The sequence below is a fragment of the Columba livia genome, chromosome 1 (assembly GCF_036013475.1).
Source record: "Columba livia isolate bColLiv1 breed racing homer chromosome 1, bColLiv1.pat.W.v2, whole genome shotgun sequence".
In the NCBI taxonomy this organism is placed as follows: domain Eukaryota; kingdom Metazoa; phylum Chordata; class Aves; order Columbiformes; family Columbidae; genus Columba; species Columba livia.
Window position 1 is genome coordinate 72,944,458 of NC_088602.1, and position 20,622 is coordinate 72,965,079.

General features: G+C 39.7%; 1 long non-coding RNA gene across 1 annotated transcript in view; it reads right to left on the minus strand.

Annotated features, from left to right (window-relative positions):
* Positions 1 to 6,471: 6,471 nt before the first annotated feature.
* The window catches only part of LOC135579423 (uncharacterized), a 45,423-nt gene continuing 31,272 nt past the window's right edge, over positions 6,472 to 20,622 (minus strand). The window contains exon 3 of the long non-coding RNA XR_010472482.1: positions 6,472 to 18,332. This is a non-coding gene — a long non-coding RNA (uncharacterized LOC135579423). The remainder of the gene's footprint in view (positions 18,333 to 20,622) is intronic.

Sequence of the window (20,622 nt, forward strand, 5' to 3'; positions counted from 1 at the left end):
CCTGTTCGTGCATGTTTCACTTGAACATTTAAAAATAAATATTTGTATTCATTCTTTCTTTTTCTAAATTAGAAATGCATATATATTTTAAAAGTCAAAAAAAGTTTTTAAACCAAACACTAAATGAAATACTGATAGTTGGGACAAATCAAATGCTTACCTTAACTCTCATTTTAATTTTATTTCCTATGCCAGGTTTTCCAAAATAAATTTTTCTCCCCAACTTTTCCATTTGGCTAAGCTAAAAACTTTTTTTTCACAGGGCTAACTTCCTTTGCCCTACCACATTTAACTTCGTGCTTGAAGGCTGATATAGATACAAAAACTAAAGATAAAAATAGAATCATCCATAGTATCAGTGAAAAAGTAAACACTTCAGATGTTTTAACACAAGACAGATGAGCACCCAAAGTGTGTTAACAAGGTACTCCACATAATCTTCCACTGTTCCCCTCTGTTGCTTTCCTTGTTTTGCAGGTGAATGTAAAGTTTCCACATTCAGACTTGTCCTTCTGGCAAATGTTATGAATATTAAATATTCATGTATGAAATCTGTTCAGATCCAACCTTGGAATCATTCTGAGTTTTTAATGAATGATTAAAATGCTATATAAATTTCAGATTCTGCCATCTGAGTAGCCTGAATGCAGAGAATGAAGGGCAATATCCTGTACTGCTAATTTAATTTTCCCATCAGTGTTTGTTTGAACTCTGTCTGTGGGTCAAGACAATAGATGTCTGTGCAAATATTTTCTGCTTACACCAGCCAGGACTGTGTGTATAATTCCAACTAAAATTTCAGCAACAGTTTAGAGTCAGTTAAGCTGATTTTTCCCACATAGGAAATATCACTTTCAGATAGGGAACTTTATTAATGAGCTATGTGTGTCACTTGCCTGTGGCAGAGCTTTGATTTTATGCAAACTGGACCCCCCCTCTGGCTCCAGATCTTGACTGGAGTTTGAGGAATCTTATAACCTCCAGAAAATGAAATTTTATTGAACTTGGAACAGTCCCACAAGCATCAGAGATTTGCTGTGCACACAGAGAAAACAGAAGATAAATAAATCGCAGAAGAATGTAGTGAGTCATTTAACCTGCAGAAAGAAGGTAAAACATGTGGAGGAAGACAGTAGCAGGTAGAGGATATAGTTCTCCTTTGGGTCAGCTGAACGTGTTTTTCCATTCACTTCTAAATTCTATGTCTGAGTCCAAGCACCATGAGCCTTGAACTTGTGAGTGACAGGGAGGTGGAAAGGGTACGTTCATGCTTCTCAGCCTGGAAAAACAAAGTAGGAATGTCTGCCAAAGAAATCTGGACACTTTGGATATTCTTGAAAGACCTAAACATTGTTATTTCCTCTGATTTTGTATGCAGTATCTAAAAGAGATTGACTTGTAAGTGTTCCCATGGTCTTCGCATACACAAAGAGGAATGAGACACTTTCAATGACATTTATTTTAGACTGATGGAAGGAACAAAGTGCCAAGCAGCTTCCAAGAGGGTGTTTCCTCAGCATGACCCTGAACATAGTTTGAGAACAGTCTGGCTGCTGCCTCTGAGCACAGGCACAGCTTCTGGAAACTGAAAAAGTGCCTACTATGAACAGCAGACAGACATAGCTGTCTGCCTCTGTGGGCAAGATCGTGCAGCAAAATTCAGATATTAAGATGGAAATGTCCTCAGAGCAGGAACAGTGGAAGTCAGGATTTTGGTTTGGATCACTGAGAGGCCCACTGGAGAGACAAGCCCATTTGCAAAAGCTGGATGCATAGCTGGATTTCAGGATGCTGGAACACTCAGAAATGGGCAGGGGATTAGATCCTTAGAAATATAGTATCGAGTTGTTTTATAATTTTACTGCCAGTACTGTGTACAGAATAAATATGAAATAAATTCAGATAACTCCCATTACAAAAGAGAAAGCTGTTGCCTTTCCCACACTGTGTATCTCATACCAAGACCACTTTGAGCACTGACCACTTCAAACCTCCACCTGAGCTGCAATCATTTGTAAACTGTATCAGGCCCAGTATGGTCCATCTGTATTTGACATCACCTCAGGTTTTTGCAAAACAGTCAGTACTACTTTAGGTAAACACTCTTTCTGATCCCCTCCAAAATTACATAACTCTTTTGGTTCCCTCTTAAATAACACAGAAACTAACAGAATTTAATAAACATGTTGTAGATCTCCACTTATTGCAACAGTAACATCCAGAGCAACTGGCAGACTTACACAATCCTCCAGATGCAGGCTTGGTATGAAGATCACGGTACTTTAAATCTTAACTATTACAGACCAGAACATGAAGAAAAGGCACCATACTTAAGAGAAAATGAAAAATATTTAAAGTAAGTGGTCATTGCCCAGCTTATTTCTCCTTCCACCACAGAGTAGTTTGTTCACGATCCTATTTCCAAGCAATCCAGATTCTTCCAGCCCATTTCTACAAGATTATTTTACTGGACCTTTCACGTTGATTCCACTCTTTCCAAATTGCTGAACTATGGAGGTTTTCACAGTCATGATTTCCTTTAGGATGAATTGGAGAGGGATGAAACAAAGAGGAGAAAGGAAGTAATACCACCTCAGAAGGAAAAATAGGAAATCTGAAGTTGGTTTTGGAAGAACAAGTATAAATATATAAATGAGTATGTATATATATATATATATATATAACCAAAACAAACAAACACACAATCTAAATGTTACATTTTGGCAGTATCAAAACAAAATTATTCTGGCTGCAGTCTTGGAGGTGTTTGGCTCTGTTTGTCTTCTTAAACTTCTACATATGGTTGAAGTCTAGGAATACTGAATCCTGGAAGACCGAGTTTTCAAATCAGAATGGAGATCCTTGAAACTGTCTGGATTCTGTGCTCTGTTTTAGAAAAATTGCTGAATTGCTGGCACCTTTAACATTTTTGTCCCCAAAGCTATTCAGGTAGTGAATGTGCTCCAGAGCTGTGACACAGGAAATGAGGGCTCCCAGGTAAGTTTGTCTCACTGAGTAAATCCACCCAAAATCCAGGTTGAGCACCAGAGCAGGCTTCTATTTGAAGCATCTTAGTGTAATGATGGATCCCTCCAAGATACACTAGGATGACAGCCACGATGACATTAGCTCTTCCCAGTCCTCTGCCTCTGTTCTGTGACCCTCAAATAAACAAGATGAAAGCTGACAACCACATTCCATCAACATTACTTAAGACACATTTGAGTGATTTCAGCTATAAACATTTCCTCCCATTTTTCTCATTGCCGTAATCATTCCATGACTTCAATAGCTGTGAATACTCACTATCACAATTGTTTTAACCTATCTGCTTTATACCAGCCAACCTATCTGCTTCCAATTTCTTTTTGCTTTCAAAACAAGTTTATGTAACAGGCTAAGATGTATTTTTGTAATTTCCGACAACTCCAGACAATCAACCTAGACTTCTATGTTTCTCAATCCCTTGCAGATACTAACGGAATAATATCTCTAAATGAAACTTCGTCATGACAGCATAGTGGCAGACTGAACTGCATAAATGAAGGGGCTGCAGAGCAATACTTTGCAGGAAAAAAAAAACCAGTATATTGAAGATTTATAAGTGTTCACTTCACTGTACCAGGACAGAGCCCAAATGGAAAAGCGCTGGCTGGCATTAATACTTTTGGAATGGGAAGGGGATGCCTGACTTCAGCTCATTTTGTTTGTCAGCATTTCTGATTCTCTGGCTGCAAACTCTGCAGATCTGCAGATCTGGCTTTGGCAGTGCCACTGTTAAAATACAGCTGAGTGGCAGCATGTTTGCTGAGGGGAACATGTCTGCCAAGAGGAGGGAGAAGCAGCAGCAGCCCCTGCCATGTCATTTATAGCAGCTGTCACCTTTCTAAAGCTACCAAATTCTCTTTCTACCTGCAAAAGTAACTCTTTTTTCTTCTTACCCCTCCAGGCATTTGAAATATTAAGATCTAGTGCAGCTGTCTTTTCTTCCCTTACTCTGTTCCTTCTAGCTTCTGTCCTTTATTTGTGACTCGGTACAGTCTTTTCTGTATCATTTTCCCAGCTACTGAATGCATGACTTTGTAAGAAATTCTTAAAACCATTTTCACGGGTAAACTGAATTCCAGATTTGAAAAAACAAACCAAACCAACAAAACCATATCTCAGGTGTTCTGCATCTCTACAACCTTCAGAAGTGTTTCAGGACAATGTCCAAAATAGGTAATGCAATTAATATACTGTGTTCTGGAGTTGTTACAGTTGAGACTAATCCTCTTCAATGCTCTAACTCAATGATAAATATTTCTAATGGCTGTGTTTATTGCAAACTTAGGGCTCCTTGTATCTTAACATGATTCCTATCAGACGTTTTGAAGCCTTGGATTAACTTTCAAGCAATCAAAACATTAACTCCTTTTGATTGCAAAGAACTAACCTCCCCAGAAGTAAGTATATGGCTCTTGTAAAATATGATATATTTTACATTTTACAAATAAGGAAATGGAGACTAAGAAGTTTGGGTAAGGTTCACAGCCAGTAAGTAGCTCAGTGATCACAACTCCAGGAAAGGCTTGCTCCCCACAGTGGAAGGAACCATTCACTTATTCTTTTTTGTTCTGAAACAAGACGACATGGAGAGACCAACTAAGTGGAGAAAGAGGTTGTAGAATGTTGCATGTTTTAATTTACTTCACCAATATACTGCCAGTAAAATTTTTGATAGTTTGTGCAACAACATTTTCAAGCATTTGAGAATACACCAATTGTGCCCAGAACTAGCTGTGACAAATACAATGCAGCATTTATTTTCCTTTAGTAGACAAAGGGATTTTTTTCTGATTTTTACTTCATTTTTGTATATGATCCTGTACCTGTAAAAAATTAAATAATGATGGAAACCTCTCCAGTGCATTCAGCTGCAATGAATGCAGCATCTGCCATTTGGTAATGAAAGAAGAAAAAGCTTTTCAGTTCTCTGCAAGCCAGATGCGAAAGTGTTTGATATTGAAACCTCAAAAAGGGGACAAAAGTTTGACTTTTTAGAGGTAACATTTTTCCCCTTTGATGAAAGAAAACTTATTTAATTTTGAAATTTAAACTGAACATAAAAGTCTTTGGAGTACAGTCAACACCACTGAGGTTGTCATTAAATCTATTTTGTTAGAGTTAAGGAGAGATTCCCTATAATGCAAGTACTTGGAATAACATCTTACCACTTCTGTCTGAAGCATAGACCTGTTTACATAAGTGGGTTGATCAGGGACAGTTTCTGGCCAAACAAATGTTCAAGAAGATTAATGATGAACACATGTTGTATTTTGTTATCTAAAACAACACCCAAATTCTCAACTGAAATCTAGGTTATGTGATGACACAGAGTATTGGTTAGGGGTATTTCCTGTTTTTGGAGTGTTAATGCACTGTGTCTACTTTTGTTGCTCTTTGGAGAATGCAGTTGTGTTTTTATAGAAGGATTTCACTCCCTTCCTAGGGAAAGGGTGGATTTTCCTTTCTGCTGTAGGGCTAAGAAATGTAGGCCTGAGAGGTGGCCCAAATGTGGATGCAGAGAGCATGGTATTGTTTGATCCATAAGAAGGACAACAAACAGATTGCTAGGAAAAGCAGCTCTTCCCTTAATTCAAGCTATTCTGCAGTTGTTAGGATGGTAATAAAGCTTATGTCATAGCAAGAGGTTTGGTATTACCCCAGTTCAACAGAAAACACAGTAACTTTCTGCTGATTCTATTTGCTCTAGACAGTTAAATACACATCCAGTCTGCTAAACTGGTCAACGGCTTGGAGGCCTTTTTAGACCTTTCAGTGCTACTGGATAATTAAATAGCATTTATGCAGAAACAGTCCATGTTATAAAACAGATCAGGCACATTCATCTATGTCTTAGAGAGAAATTCAAGCCATTAAATCTAGGAAGCTGAAGAAAGCTACAGCTGGAACCAGCCATTAATACAGAAGTAGACATCAGATAGCAGATCTGGGTGTCCTGGTACACAACAAGATGCACATGAGCCAATAATGTGCAAAGGCAGCCAACAGTGTCTAGCTGCACAAGGAAGAACGTGGCCAGTAGTCAAAGGAGGTGATTCTTTCATTCCACTCAGCCCTGGTGAGGCCACATCTGGAATACTGGGTCCAGTGCCGGCTCCTCAGTACAGGAGAGACACAAACACAGTGGACCCAGTCCAGTGAAGTGCCACAAAAATGACAAGCAGATTGGAGCATCTGACACAGTAGGAGAGGCTGAAGGCTGGGATTGTTTGCCAGGAAGGATCAGAGGGAATTCTTAATAATAGGTATGAATACCTGATACAGTGAGTGTAAAGAAAATAGAGCCAGACTCTTCTGTGGTCTCCAGTGGAAAGACAGGAGGCAATGGTCACAAATTGAAATACAAGTTCCATTCAAATATCAGATATTTTTTTTTTACTGCAAGGGTGATTTAGGAGTGGAGCAAGTTGCCAAGAGAGGTTGTGAGTCTCTGTTCTGGGAGATATTCGAACCCAGCTGAGTACGGTCCTGAGCAATCTGTTCTAGTTGAGCCTGCTTTCAACAGGGGGTTTGGACAAGACGATTTTCAGAGGTCCCTTCTCACCCTAACCATTGTGCAATTCTGTGGTTGCAGGCTTAGCCATGCAAGTGAGTCTGATGCGCTGGGGATTCACCTCTGTACTCACTACAGAGACTAGCCTAAAAAGCACATCGTAGCTGCATATTCAGAGTTCTATGTGAGTGAATATTGCCTAGATATTTACTGCTCACTGCCGTCTTTGACAGCTACTTTATACCTCACAGCTCTTGCTGTGTCCTATCTTGTCAGTAGGGGAATCACGAAAATGCAAGAGCAAGAGAAAGCAGAGGTTCTGGTGTAGCCATGTAACACAGGCTGTAGCAGACAGTCCTGCCTGGCATGAGAATGATCAAACATTGTTGCTGGACCTACAATCCAAAGTCACATCATCTCTTTGGCACTTCAAAGCCTTTGCCTCACAGGCTAGCAGAGCTATGCTAAGTAGTATGCAACTTCCCTTCCCTTATAAACCTGTCAAGCTATTTCTCCTAGAGAGAGGCTAGAAGAAAGATTTACTTCCATTTGTGGCTGTTTTGGGGCTGCTTAGAGTCTGTAGCAACAGCGGCAAATACCAAATGGAATAAGCGGCACCCAAGGATTTAGTATAACCTAACTTTCTGCTCTGCCAGATGTTGCACTTGTTCTGTCCAGGAGTACATTACATATTTCAGGCTATAGGGCTGCCAGAATTAGTATTGCTTTTCCATTTTGTATTGTTTCTCTTCAGCAATGGCAGTGGCATCCCTGCCAGTGAAGACTGAAGTAATACTAGTCGAAGTAATACTAGCTGAAGTAATACTAATACCTTGGCCCATTCCAGGGACTTCAGACAAATTTGTCATGCATCAGTGGGTGGCCATCTCCATTTTACAGGGGGAAGAACAAAGACAAAGCATAAACTAGCACACCTATGGGCTCCAACTCGTGACTCAAAGTGTTTCTAGGAGTAACAGCTGAGCAGGACACTTAAGGCCCACAGCTTACAGCCCAGTGTCAAAAAGTCTACTGTGTGATTTGGCATGACTGGGGCTAGTTGCTGCCTATGCCACTGCGGTTAGGCCTGCCTATGTCAGAGCGGTATGGGAAATGTATGGTGCAGTGGAAAGTGAACCTAGGACTCTCAGTTGCTGTATCTGATCCCCACTTTATGTCTTCTCCAACAATATGTCCATTCCTTGCCAACTCGTTCTACATGATTCATTTTGTTACTGGATAGTCATATTTTGTGGGTAGCCACTAGTCAGCTTGAGTTATTCACTCTTACAAAATACTTCCTCTAGAAGGTACTGTAAACAGAATTAATTTTTAAATAGTTTGGGTTGTTTGAAAGCCATGAGCAATGGTTATTAATATTGGCACAGAATAGGTCACATGGTGATGATTCAAGGGATGGAAATTGGAACATTTTGGACAGAAATGATATTTTTATGTTCACTTGCCTTACATCCAGACGCTCTGGTGGTAGAAGTGTTAATTATACCCAAGAAAGCAAACTGGGGAAGTTACAGGTACTAATACATGTAAAATAAATATTTAGATTAAGAAAATCATGTCTATTCAAGTAATCTAGTCTCCATTTCTTGGTTACAACATGCAATTTTATTATGTATCTCTTCTGAAAGACAGAGGTGGAGGAAGGAGTTTGTCTCATTGAAGGCAATGGAAAGTATGCTTAATATACCATGCACAAATATGGACATGAAACTGGGAGGCTGCACTGCTAACAGCTCTTACAGACACAAAGAAGCACGCACCCAGATTCCCAAACAACATACAGTGATGTTTTGACTTGAAATTTCTTGCACTGAAGCTCATTCTTGTGATAAAAAATGGCATGTCCCAGCTGGATCAACAAGCCAAGAAAGCTTGCCGCTTGGTGACTGCAGCCTAGTTACCACTAGCACAACTCAACACTGTTCTGCTTCCCTAAAAAACAAACCAAACCAAACAAAAAACCCATCAAACCAAAACATCTCCAAGGCTTGCCACTGTTTGGAAAGAACTTTTTTTTTTGCACATGTCTAGACTGGTTTACTGCTTTTCAGCACAACTTCTTGTCATGGCATTGCAGCCAGTACGTACTTTTTGACTGCTGCTGACCAAGGCAGACTCTGAGTAGTCTTCAAAAGCGAAAGAACTTGCCAGCAATTGAGTCAGTTTAAACTGCCTGCCAGCAATTTGCTGCATGCCATACAATGCATTTTTGAGTCACCTTCCAAAACCAGCCTTGATGAATAAGTACTCGATATGAAAAAAGTCTGAAATTCCTGCTTGGTCTTAAACACCAGGATTCTGCCATACTCCCTTTCGCTCCTAAGTCAAAGCACTTAACCTTATCTCAGTATAAATGACTATTCAAAATGTCATGTTCAATAAGGAGCATGACCAGGGGCTGCTCACTGGGCCATAATGAATGGAGCTTTCTGTGCAGGGGCACAGGAGCCTGATGCAACACCACACACACACATGGCGTAGGACTGCAGAAGAAACGAGGGGCTGCCTGGATGTCTAAAGTCATGAGGGTGATGCCCTCACCTCTCACATTACAATCTGACTGAGAACAATGTGCCCGTGGAAAACAAGTGTGGATTCTGTAGGAAATAGAAGAAATCAGTGTTTAATTCACCGCTAGGTGTCACGACTTCTTCATTTTTAAGCGGAATGATGAGTTTCTCTAAGCCTAGAGGAAAGAAAAAAAAAGCACAAGGTGAAGGCAGGAAGCTGGTATATTAGCCGAACGCTCAAGCTGGCTCCAGTCTACATTCTTCTCAGTAAAGTCAGGTTGGTAGATAGCATATTCAGAGAAAAATGAGAAATAATTTCCTTCTCTTTGCAGCTTACTGCCATCTCAGACCACATAGAAACAGTAAAAATGTCTTGAGTGCAGGTAGCTGTAAACTTCTGCATGTTTAGTGCACCATGGAGTTTTCCTTATATTTGTTTGCTTTACCCTGTCAGAAATCAGCCCCAGATGCAGTAGCTACAGGTAACAGGAAAGTTAAAAAAAGTTTTCCTCACATCTATGAAATGACTTTTCAGCATGTCTCAGACCAGCTGCTTTTGTTAAGTCTGTCCTTGTTACTGACAAATGCTGTACTTTTAGTAGCTTTGGAGACTGACAAATACACAGACACAAATTTATGTGTCTATTTTAATGTATATTCACAGGCAAAACATAGGTCAGGTAACATTAATGCAACCACCCCTCCCTATGCCATGCACTTTTCTTATCCCACCTTGTTTTTCAGGGTGATTTCACCACCTCCTGCTTTGCTGGTGTTTCTACTGAGACTGAATACAGAGGGAGTGGGCTGTTTTTATGCTGTCCACTGAAGTGAAAGTCTTGTCTCCTTTCTTGCAAATCAACAAATTGTCATCAGGGTAAGCCTGCGACATACTTGATTTTTAAGCCTGTGGGCTGGATGCAAACCAGCAAGAGTGAGGAGCTCTCTCTCCCTCTCAAGGTTTCCACAACCCCCTTCAAGATGGGACTAAGATCTGCAGCCTTGTCAGGAGAAAGATGAGGAAATGCTTCATGAATGCTCTTCCCCTTCTTTATGCATTTTCCATGTCAGGTTTAATGCACAAGGGTCTGGAGTGGACATGAACCCACCAGCCCAGGAAGAGGCAGGAAACCTGGCACATCAAACGAGGTGCTTCTGGGCACTTCTTAGGAACTTGGCAACAAGAGAGGACTGAAGTGGCTGCCCAGTATGGGCAGATGTTTTTTCCTCTGACCCCTTGTAGAGTACACATTTGCTGGATGATTTACAGTTTGTACTCTGAGCCAAAGGAAAAATTCAAACATTGCTGGCTGTGGTCAGATTTTGTTTGACCTCTTAAGTAGTTTAACATGGTACTGGCCTTCTTTCCCATTTTAGGTCTTTCCCTTCCAGAACAGCAGAATGGATTCAATGATGCAGCTTCTGAAGCACCTACACAATGCCCTGGGCTGGAAGTAGTGGATGTGTGATAACTGCCTTTAAGATAAGAGCTCCCCAGAAGGGAACTTTTTCTCTTCTTGGTGCAGAGGGTGTTTTTGTTATAATGTACTATGAGTTTCCATCTTCCTATTCTGTAAGTTAGGAATTTGAGAATCAGCATTTGCATGGGAATTTAAGACTACACAGTTTCCTCCATCCTTCAAAGTAAAGCCATGTCACTGGGTGGTCTTGGCACCAAGCTCTCATATGGGGCAAATAAAGGTGATTTTTGCAGTATAAGTACAGAACCTAGAGATCTGATTCACATTAAAAATGTATAGTTAATCTACTACATAAATTAAGAAGCAACAACAGAAAGATTTCACTCATTAGGATTCAGTGGACAGCTTGGACATTTGTTTTAAAGGGACACCATTCAACCTTCTACCTTTCTTGTCAGAATCCTTTCTTAATTTAATATTGTTCACTCAATATTCCCTTTGCTATTACAGAAAATTATATATAATTTTCTTAATATTTTCCCAGTTTATTTACCTTGGACATTTGACGATGTCTTGTGTCTAGTCAGCTTCACTTCTTTTAAAATTGGAAAATGTAATAGTAAAACCACAGAAAAGCAGAGGAATTCAACAGCAGGTGCTGGGACTAAGAATATTTTCCACTCATTCTTTAAATAAATGGAATTAATTTCAAACTGCCAGAGTCTTAAACTTATAGCTGTAATTTATGGATCATCATAGTTAACAAATATAGTGTAACCTGAGTATCAGATATTTATTTATTGCTTGTTATAGGAAAGTGGAATACAATGCCTCCATTTATTTTCTGACCCCTCATTTCCAACTCCTGAAGCACTGAGGCAAAGTCCCATGCCTCCTAGATCTCAAAACCTGCCATTTCTACAACTGTTTGCTCATTCTTTTCTGGATGTATTCTACCTATGTCTTCTCTGAAGCAGACGGTGTGGTTTCTGGTTCCCAGTAAGTACTTGTTCCCTTGCATAAGGACAAAATAATCAGTAGTGGTTTTACCCTGCAGGAAGTAATGCCTGTCTGATGAGAAGATATTGGAAACATCTTCAGGAGATGCAGATGTTTTGCTTTAGCCAAAATGATGTCTGGACATCAACTATAAGTAGAAGAAATACATGTTTTTTAAGAATTTCAGGTAAACTAGATGATCTGCTCAGGAGTAAACCCTGGAGATCTGCTAATGTGCTTACAGTAGTATTATTAACACTACAAATTGGCTTGACCTGCAGTACATAAATTCTACCAAGACCGGTTTACAAATAACACCTGAACTAGAGTATAGCAGAAGGCTGGGGTAGGAATTACCAGAGACATCAGATTAAACTCTTGAACAGCATATCTAGGGGTGGATGAACCTTGCCAAATCAGAAACTGCCCTGAAGATATCCAGAAACACAGGTTTAGTGCCTGGAAGACCTTTTTTTGGCAAAGCTAGAGGATGGGAGCTCTTAACAAAGTCCGATTCCATGCCTGGACTTGGCACCTAAACTCTATTTAAATCTCAGTTCAGAGCTAAATAAAAAAAGGGTATTATGCACTTGATCTATACTCTTTTCTTTGTTTCTGTTGAAAAACAGGGAAACTGTCTTTAAGAGCTCCTCTAGAGCTGCTGCCAAAAAGCACCTCATAAAAGGTAGGGAGTGTTACCTGTGAAAGGGGTACTAGCTGTCGCTCACTTTACAGCAGTGAAGTAAGGGTAGCTATTCTAGGGACTATGAAGTACTTGCACACTGTGACAAAGGGGACAATGACAAGGACTTCAGACTTACATGGAGCTGCTCTTATTCTCATCCAACACAACCGGAAAGGTGAACTTGAAGAGCAATAGACAAATACCTGGAGGGCAAGTAGTGAGGTTTCTTTCAAGCTTTGAAGAGAGACAACCTCTGGTTCTGAATGACACTTTTGACTCCTTAGGAGCAAGCTTGCTTAAAAGTGGGAGGTACATAAGCATAGACAGACAGGTTTGTACACAGGAATAAAATTATGGTACTTCCAACAATATTATTAGAGTGACTCCCAGTCCTTGCTAAGTTACTCCTTAAACCAATAGACTGTAAGATGAGGGAGGCTGTAGTATTTTCATTATACAGAGAGGGATCTGAAGTACTGAGAGAGCAAATGACAAAGCAAGAAACATAAGAATATGGCCTTGATAAACTGTGAGTTGAACACCAGTCCTTGGAGACTTCGAGTAGGCAGCTGGACTGCTCTTCTCTTGCAAGCATTCTGAAATGCTGAATGGAGACATTTGCATCTCTTCATGAGAGATGGCTGAAAACTAGGAGATTGCTCTGGTTTCTAAAAATTTGGCTAACAATATTCACTTGCTGCTGTGTGTTGGTAGGTAGACCAACATGTAACCCCTGGATATGGTTAATTATAATGCCTCTGAAAAAAAGAAAACTAGTCAGGAATGCATCGTTAGAACACTTGTCCTCTGCATGCATGGTAAAGTCAGGAAAAGTCTCTTAGGAAGCAGAAGAATGTGGCTGAAGGCTAAAAACATCAGAAGGATTGTCATTCAGGGAGCAAAAACGAAACCACTGAAGTAGTTTAGTGACCCCAGCAACAGGCAGTCATAGCTATGTCTTGGAGGGCCCACTTAACCCTGGAACATCATTTAATCAGCACAAGCCTCTGTTTCAAAAACGCGTGTCATCAAAGAGGCTGCTAAGATGAAACTGCAACTATTAGCCAAACACATGCTTCAGAAAAAATGCACTCAAAGCACAGAACTCAAACTGAAAAAAAAAAGTTCTCACTGTTGTTCCATAAAGTTCCTTAAACAGCAGACAGGAAAAATAGTTGCATGCAAACCTTAATGAATGAAATCCAAATGGCTATCTCCAATCTTTTGACTGAATGCCACTGGTGGGTCATTCACCAGTGATACTGTTCAGTTTATTGGCCTTTTTTTCGCAGACTTGTGTGCTCCTTTGTAAGAATGGCCTGATTTTCACAGCAACTGTTCCCATATGCTCCCGCTGCAATTGCAGTGTTCAGTCTCCAAAACAAGTCTGCACTTTTAAGTGGTTAAAGATGGCTTTTAGTTGTGTAACTTTCAGGCATCCCATATCAGAGAGTTTGGGCCAAGAAGAGGAAGATACAGCAGATCTCAGGCAGTTAGTAAGTCCTGTCAAACCCCAGGAGACAGCTTATTCATCAGAGTTTATAAACTGAATATTGTGTCTTTGCTATCTGGGAGTTGCATAGTCAGACAGAAATGTTGTCAGGCGTGAACACTGCAAGCAGCACTGAAAACTTCTTTTTTTTTTTCCAAATGGCTTGTCTCCAGGCAGCTGGACTAAACATGCTGGACAGCCCTAATGCGAACTGGCCCAGCCTCCCTGATCACCACAGAAGCTGCTGATACCAAAGCAGTGCACATTTTGGGGTTTGTAGAGAAATGATCTCCTGAGTGTTACCTGCTACCCAATGCAAGCACTGAGCAACTTGGTCTTGATTAACATTTTGCCAGTCAGTGTTTACTGGTCAAACTTGAGTTCTGCTTCATTTTGGGCATGCTTTTCTTGCTTCACTTTGATCTCTTGATTTTGTAGAGCTGTCTTGGAATGTTAATTAAATGCTATTCAAGGAATTCAGGTGGTATTCACATTATTTGGGCTTTCTATGGTAAGCAGGCATAAATTTCGACCTGCTTCTCTTGTTCCTTTACCAAGGGTCCAAGAATTTTTCTTGCACTTTATTTTCCTTCTTTTGTCAAGGAAGGCAAGACAAATATTCTAGTATCGGCTTTACAAAAACAGCCAATTGCATCTGATTGGCCACACTAGAATCAAGGTAATGGAGTGCCTGATGGAGTAGTGAAGATGTAACTTAGCTTGTTTTCTGATGTTTTTTGGGAGCATGTGTTTGCCAAGCTGTGACAGTGTACGTGCTGAGCTTATTGTGCAGGGAATGGTTTCTATACAGCCTGAGGGAAATGACATTTAAAAAATACCACCTCTAATTTATCAGACCATCTCAGGCATACTCTCAGAGATATCGCTTTGGTGCTGGTGTCACAGTTCTGGGATACAAGCTCCTGTTACTACCAATTAGCCACTAGTCAGATGAACTTGCTGGCCATATTTGCTCTCATGCCATTCTGTCACAGTCAGTACATGTGGGGACCTACTCAAGGCTTCTTCTGGGTGGAGCAATAACAGCTCCAATAGGCCACCAAGATCTAACATACAATCTCCTAATTTTCTGGAACAAGAGCTGAAATGTGGCAATTTCTGTTTTGTGTATTTGACAGAAATCCTGTGTTCTGACTCTTAAAATAACACCATACAACTCAATATATGGCTTTGATTGCTCAGTTTAGGAGCTGGCTGTGGTACAGGCTACATAGGCCATTGCCTAGGTCAGTTAAGAGTTGGGAGATGACAGTGCAGCCATGGACCTACTGCTTGGTGTGCCTGTGTTGGTCAGTGAAAGACACACACTTGCAGCTTATGCTGTGCTTTGAGGCTTATGTATGTCTAAACTGCCATTTCTATCCAAATGTTTTCTATGGCAACAGTGGCAGAGCAAGAAACTGTATTCTAGCTCTCTCTTCTCTTGATCTTCTCCATGGCCAGAAGCAGCCAGCTGCAGGTAAGTCCTGCTGTCTGGTCCTTTGGTGGCAATATTCAGCATTGCCTCTGGAAGTAGCAGGCACAATTACCAGGCAGTGAGTACATCATCTTTGGAGGCATCCACTAAAATGCAAGTGTCACTTGTGCATTGGCTGGCTACCACAAGAATGATCAGCCTTGTTTGTTATTGCAAAATCTGGGCTAGCATCCTTCCCTGGCCTTTTTAGCTGAAGGAATATTGTTACACTCACATGCCTCAACTGGAGCAGCAAATTAAACCACTTTCTTGCTCTGGTACCTGTGACTTTGGGGAGACATAAAGAACTCCCCTCTAGAGTCTGTGGAATTCAATCACTTTCAGAAGAGAGAAAACCAGGAAAAAGGTGTCTTATTTGGAAGTGGGAAAGCCAAAGGGAAAAAAAAAAAGTTGACCTTTTTCACAGAGATACAGGGACTTCACAATTTTATTCCCTTATGAAAATGAAGTCAAAGAGATATAGTGTCAGTGAAGAAGAGCAGAAGCTCTCTTGAATTCACTGGGCCAGAATCCACTGCCAGCAATGATTCAAATCCCAAATATTTCACTATTTTAAGCAGACTGAGGTTCCTATAACCCCCTGACAGTACTGTTATGGATAAATGCCTAGTGTTAAAATCCTGAGAACAATAGTATGCAAGAAATGGAATGTATGGGAAGTACTACATGCTTTCCTGATAAATTACCTGCACTGTCTTTCTAATGACTCGGCATCCTTGCTCCAAGTGCCAACTGGGTCATTTGAGGTAAACCATCTATTGAGCAGATTTTTCTCGCCAGACATTGGCAGCAAGAATCTAACATCTTTTACTAGACATTAGTTTCTGCTTCTCTGGCTCTGGCTCACAAATGTGGTCACCAAGAAGCTTTAGCATTCCTTTATAACTAGTATTATTCAGAATTATAATTTATTTGAGCTCCTGTGCTCTTTTTGTCTTGGCTGCAATGAAATAAAATCCAGAGATGTCACATTTCTTTTTATGACCAAGAAAAATACTGTCCATGTAAAGCAACAGAGGGGACAGAACACCTAGAAATAAGAGGAGAAGTTTTTAGGAAATTAAATCGATGCAAACACTCAGAGAGAATGTTTCATAGGAAAAGATAACACAGAGACATTTTTGAAAAGGTCACTTTGAAATGAGGCATCTCAGACACCTGAAAGGGCAGGACAAATGTGATGTTAATATGACATAGCCACTTAATAGTAATGAAGCAGCTTTGCTTTTAAAATCTGTGCTTAAACTTATTCCCTGAGCAATCAGTAATGAAGCAGCTTTGCTTGTAAAATCTGTGCTTAAACTTATTCCCTGAGCAATCACTTCTATTAAGGGATTGCGTACATACATTGAAAGGTGAGGATTTAGTTGAAACTGAAAAAAATTAGTTTCACATTTATAAAAAAACTCAGGACCTTGTCTTTAACCTGGACGCCTCAGTGGAAATAGATTGAAGATCTAGAAAAGTTGTCTTTTAACTAGTTTGGCCATTAGTGTATGCTATTCTCATTTCCCTTCTGGTGGTGTCATTTAAAAAAATATTACATACCTTAGTTAATCAATATCCCTAATTGTATGACTACTTTCGAACTCCCTTTCTGCCAAAAGGCAGTTCTTTCAATCCAGGTTGCTCTGCATTTCAGTCAAAATGCCTTGATTATAACAATCTTTTTGTCTGTTTATTCAAAACTGGTTTGAAGGCACAATATCCAAAAAGTGAGAAGTTGTTGAAAAGAGGAGGTATATAAGCTGTTCTCCATAGTGCACTGTGACAGGAAAAAAAGATGACGATTCAGAGAAGGCAAAGGAAAACTTTTCAAAGTGTCAAGTTATTTCAGCCTGGAAAACACGGCATGGGAAAGCAACAGAGTTTTTAGTGAATATTTTTAATATCAAGTTGGATTTTTTTCTGTCAGGAATCACTAAATAGTACAGTATAGTACAGTACAGTACAGTATAGTATAGCATAGTATAATACAGTATAGCATAGCATAGCATAGCATAGCATGGCATGGCATAGCATAGCATAGCATAGCATAGCATAGCATGGCATAGCATGGCATGGCATAGCATAGCATAGCATAGCATAGCATAGCATAGCATAGCATAGCATAGTAGAGTATAGTCCGGTACAGTGTATGTCATCCTGCTCTTGGTAAAGGGTAGACTAAGTAACCTTCTACGGTCCCTCTTTTTTTCTATGCATGTGCAATTGCAAGGACAAAGAATATCTACATATTGTAACTCAATCTTTCGATATTAGTACCAAATTTGAAAATATTGTTATATAACTCTAGGAATTGAGGATCACTCAATTTTATAGACATTTCTATCTATACTTGATGATTCCCTAACCAAGTACTACCTGTTGAAAGAAATTCTGTTACCTTGGGCAAAATAAGGCAATCTTTGACCAAACACTGTTATTAGTCCAATGATTTAGGATCAGAATACTGACAAATACTCAAAAGTAAACGTTATCTTGTACCATTTTAATTACAGAACCATTCATACACTAACAACATGCCCAGCATGCTGATAAAGACCAGTTTTTGATATGTTTAATCTTACCAAATTAGAGGAACATCTGTGAAGTTCAGATATCAGAATGAGAATTGTGCTCAAGAAAAGATTTCAGAGTAAGGTCTATAAATCTTTACCAAACATACTTTATGTTTACATATATAAGGAAAAAAAGGAACACACCGCTCTTCACCGATGCTACTAATAAAATTATTAGCAGGTACTGTGGTTAATAGAAGCCCTATTTGTTTCACAGCTTCCATGGGAGAGATTAAGAACAAGTAAATTTGTGTCATGCCTCAATACAAATCTAGAGAAACCCTGCTGAACTTAATTCTGTGTGACAAGATTAAATTTGGTGCAAAACCAAACTTTGGCCCAGTATCTGTACTAAAAATATAGTTGCAGAAGGAAAAATAAGAATGTTTTTAACAGCTTACCATTTATTGGACAAGGAGAGGTCTGAAGAGTGCAGAATGGAAAATGGCAAACATTTTTCACAAAAATAAGTATTGTCCCTCCTTCACAGGCCTGGATAGCTTGCAAGTGTGGTACAAAAATGTGTAATGGAAACCTGGGAAACAAAGACGGCTTTTCAGGCTGTAGGATTCCAGCTGTTCGCAGACTGTGGAAGAGAAAACAGACTTTATTCAATGTCTGCAGATGTTTCCAAACTTTCATAGTTCTAAAATTTAAATTCAGTTACCTAATCAATATTAAATATCTGAGGGAAAATGTGTTGCCCATTGGATACAGTTTAATTGGTGAGGAAAACAAAGGATTCAAACATTGTCAGGCAGAAAGATCTGGTGGCTCAGAGGCAGTGGCAGAAGAAAACAGTGACTGGAGACAGCCTGTGCTAGAATGGTAAATGAACATTCATTCCTCAGCTACACCGGAGTACTGTGTAACTCAGATGTAGTTTACCTACTAGGCCTGATCATCTGTAAATAAGGACAAATTCTGTTCATGCTTATATAGTTATGGTCTTGTAGTTATGGTCTTGTGAAACAAACCTAAGTCAAAGGAGAATGGGTTTCAGAGCTCTGTAGCCACCACCCTTAAACACACAAAAATTCCCACAAGAGGAATTACAGGAAGATTGTACAGGGATTGTACAGAGCTGCACTGCAGGAGAGGCTGAATAAAGAGCAGGGGTAGGAAAGAATTGTATTTCAGTTGTGAGCACTTCTTTTGTTCCATCTCAAATCCCCATGTATTAAAGTTGTAATTCACTGGTGCTATGGCTCAGTCTTTAAGTAAATGACCAAAACTCCCAAACTCCAGCTTTACTGGAGACAGGACGTAATCCTGTATCTACAGGATTCACAGCTGACAAAACACCATCAGCAGAGAGTTTTACAAATTTGGCAACAAATTTATATGCAGCCTGAGACCAAAACATGTTTTCTGGTGTCCTCTCAAACAGGCATTAACTTTGACATTTTACAGGCAGTAACTTCACATTCTCACATAGCATCAAGAACATCAACTATTATTTTACTGACAAACCACACACAGAAGGAGTGAGGCCTATTTTTGTCTTACCAGTAGACGTATTTTTGGCTGGTGTGCAAAACAACATCCCTTTGCCACATATCTGACTTCTGCATGCAATCTGCTGCAATGTCTGTGCTGAAGACAGGTATCACTCTACGCCCCAAAATAATTTAATTATTAGAGCACTCAATTTCATGGAAACAGATCAAGCAAATCCCTTTACTAAATTATTGCGAAGGACAGATAAAGCTCCAGTGTTAAAAGGGCCCTAAATACAACTCACCTCAACCCTACAATGCTGGCTGCATTATGGGATAGAGACAATACCTTCCTCACTACCATCTCACATGATGCCATTAGCCCAAAGATGCTGAAAAAAATGTGGGAACAGTGGCAGACCTTGTCTGAATTTGGTAAGGACAAAGAGAAGCTGGTGCCCTTTGCAATTTGTTATTTTTTTGGTTGCTACTATTATGGAAACTAAGGAAACTTCAGATTCATATGTTTCTTAATGACTTCCGAAGAGGACCAAGCACTGTATGAGTTAAAGCCTCTGGATAGGAGCAGTTCAGGTAAACAATTGTTCTTTGGAAAACCACATTCATACAAGAATGAATCCAGAAGTTCTAGCATGAGCTAAATGAGGTGGTTCAGTAAAACAGTACAGGCTTACTTGGTCTATTGTTAATACACAGTTTAAAGTTTTCTAATTTTCTTCATATGTATAAGAATAATCAGTTCAATGCACCCGTATTTGCAGCTAGGATTCAAATCAATACTATACTGCTGAAGACCAGGCTTTGGTAAATGTATTTGTTAGAAAACAACCGGGAAAAAATGACAATGCTGAAGTGTGCTGCCAGGCATTCAGGGGAGATAAGATGAGGAGAGAAACCAGAACACATTTTTATGTGTACATGGACACACAGATATATTTATGTGCCTAGTTTTTTAATGACAGTGAGAACCACCTTTCTACTACATGACTGTATAGGGGGGGAGTGAAACAGAGTAAAATTTACATTAACACTCTGTCTAAGGTCCATTTAGAAAACTCAATCTACTAAGCTTGTAAGAAACAGGTTGGAGCTTGTCTAACCTCAAATGTGTTCATATAACTCCTATATAACTGGACAAAGATTTAATGCTTTTTGGAGAAGGAACTATTTTTTTTCTGTGTTTGTACCAAACTGAATGTGCTCGTAAATGGGGCATCTGTTACCAATTCTCCTTCTTCTAACAGTGAACATAGAAATATGTAGCCAACCTCATCCCCCAAACCCTGAGCTGCACTGCATCAGTCCAAGACCTCTTCGCACAGTCTTGCCTGTTTGCATGTATGTGTTACTCTCTAAATAAAAGTTACACTCAAATTTAAATCATTTTGAGAGCAGTCACTAAGAAAACCACCACAA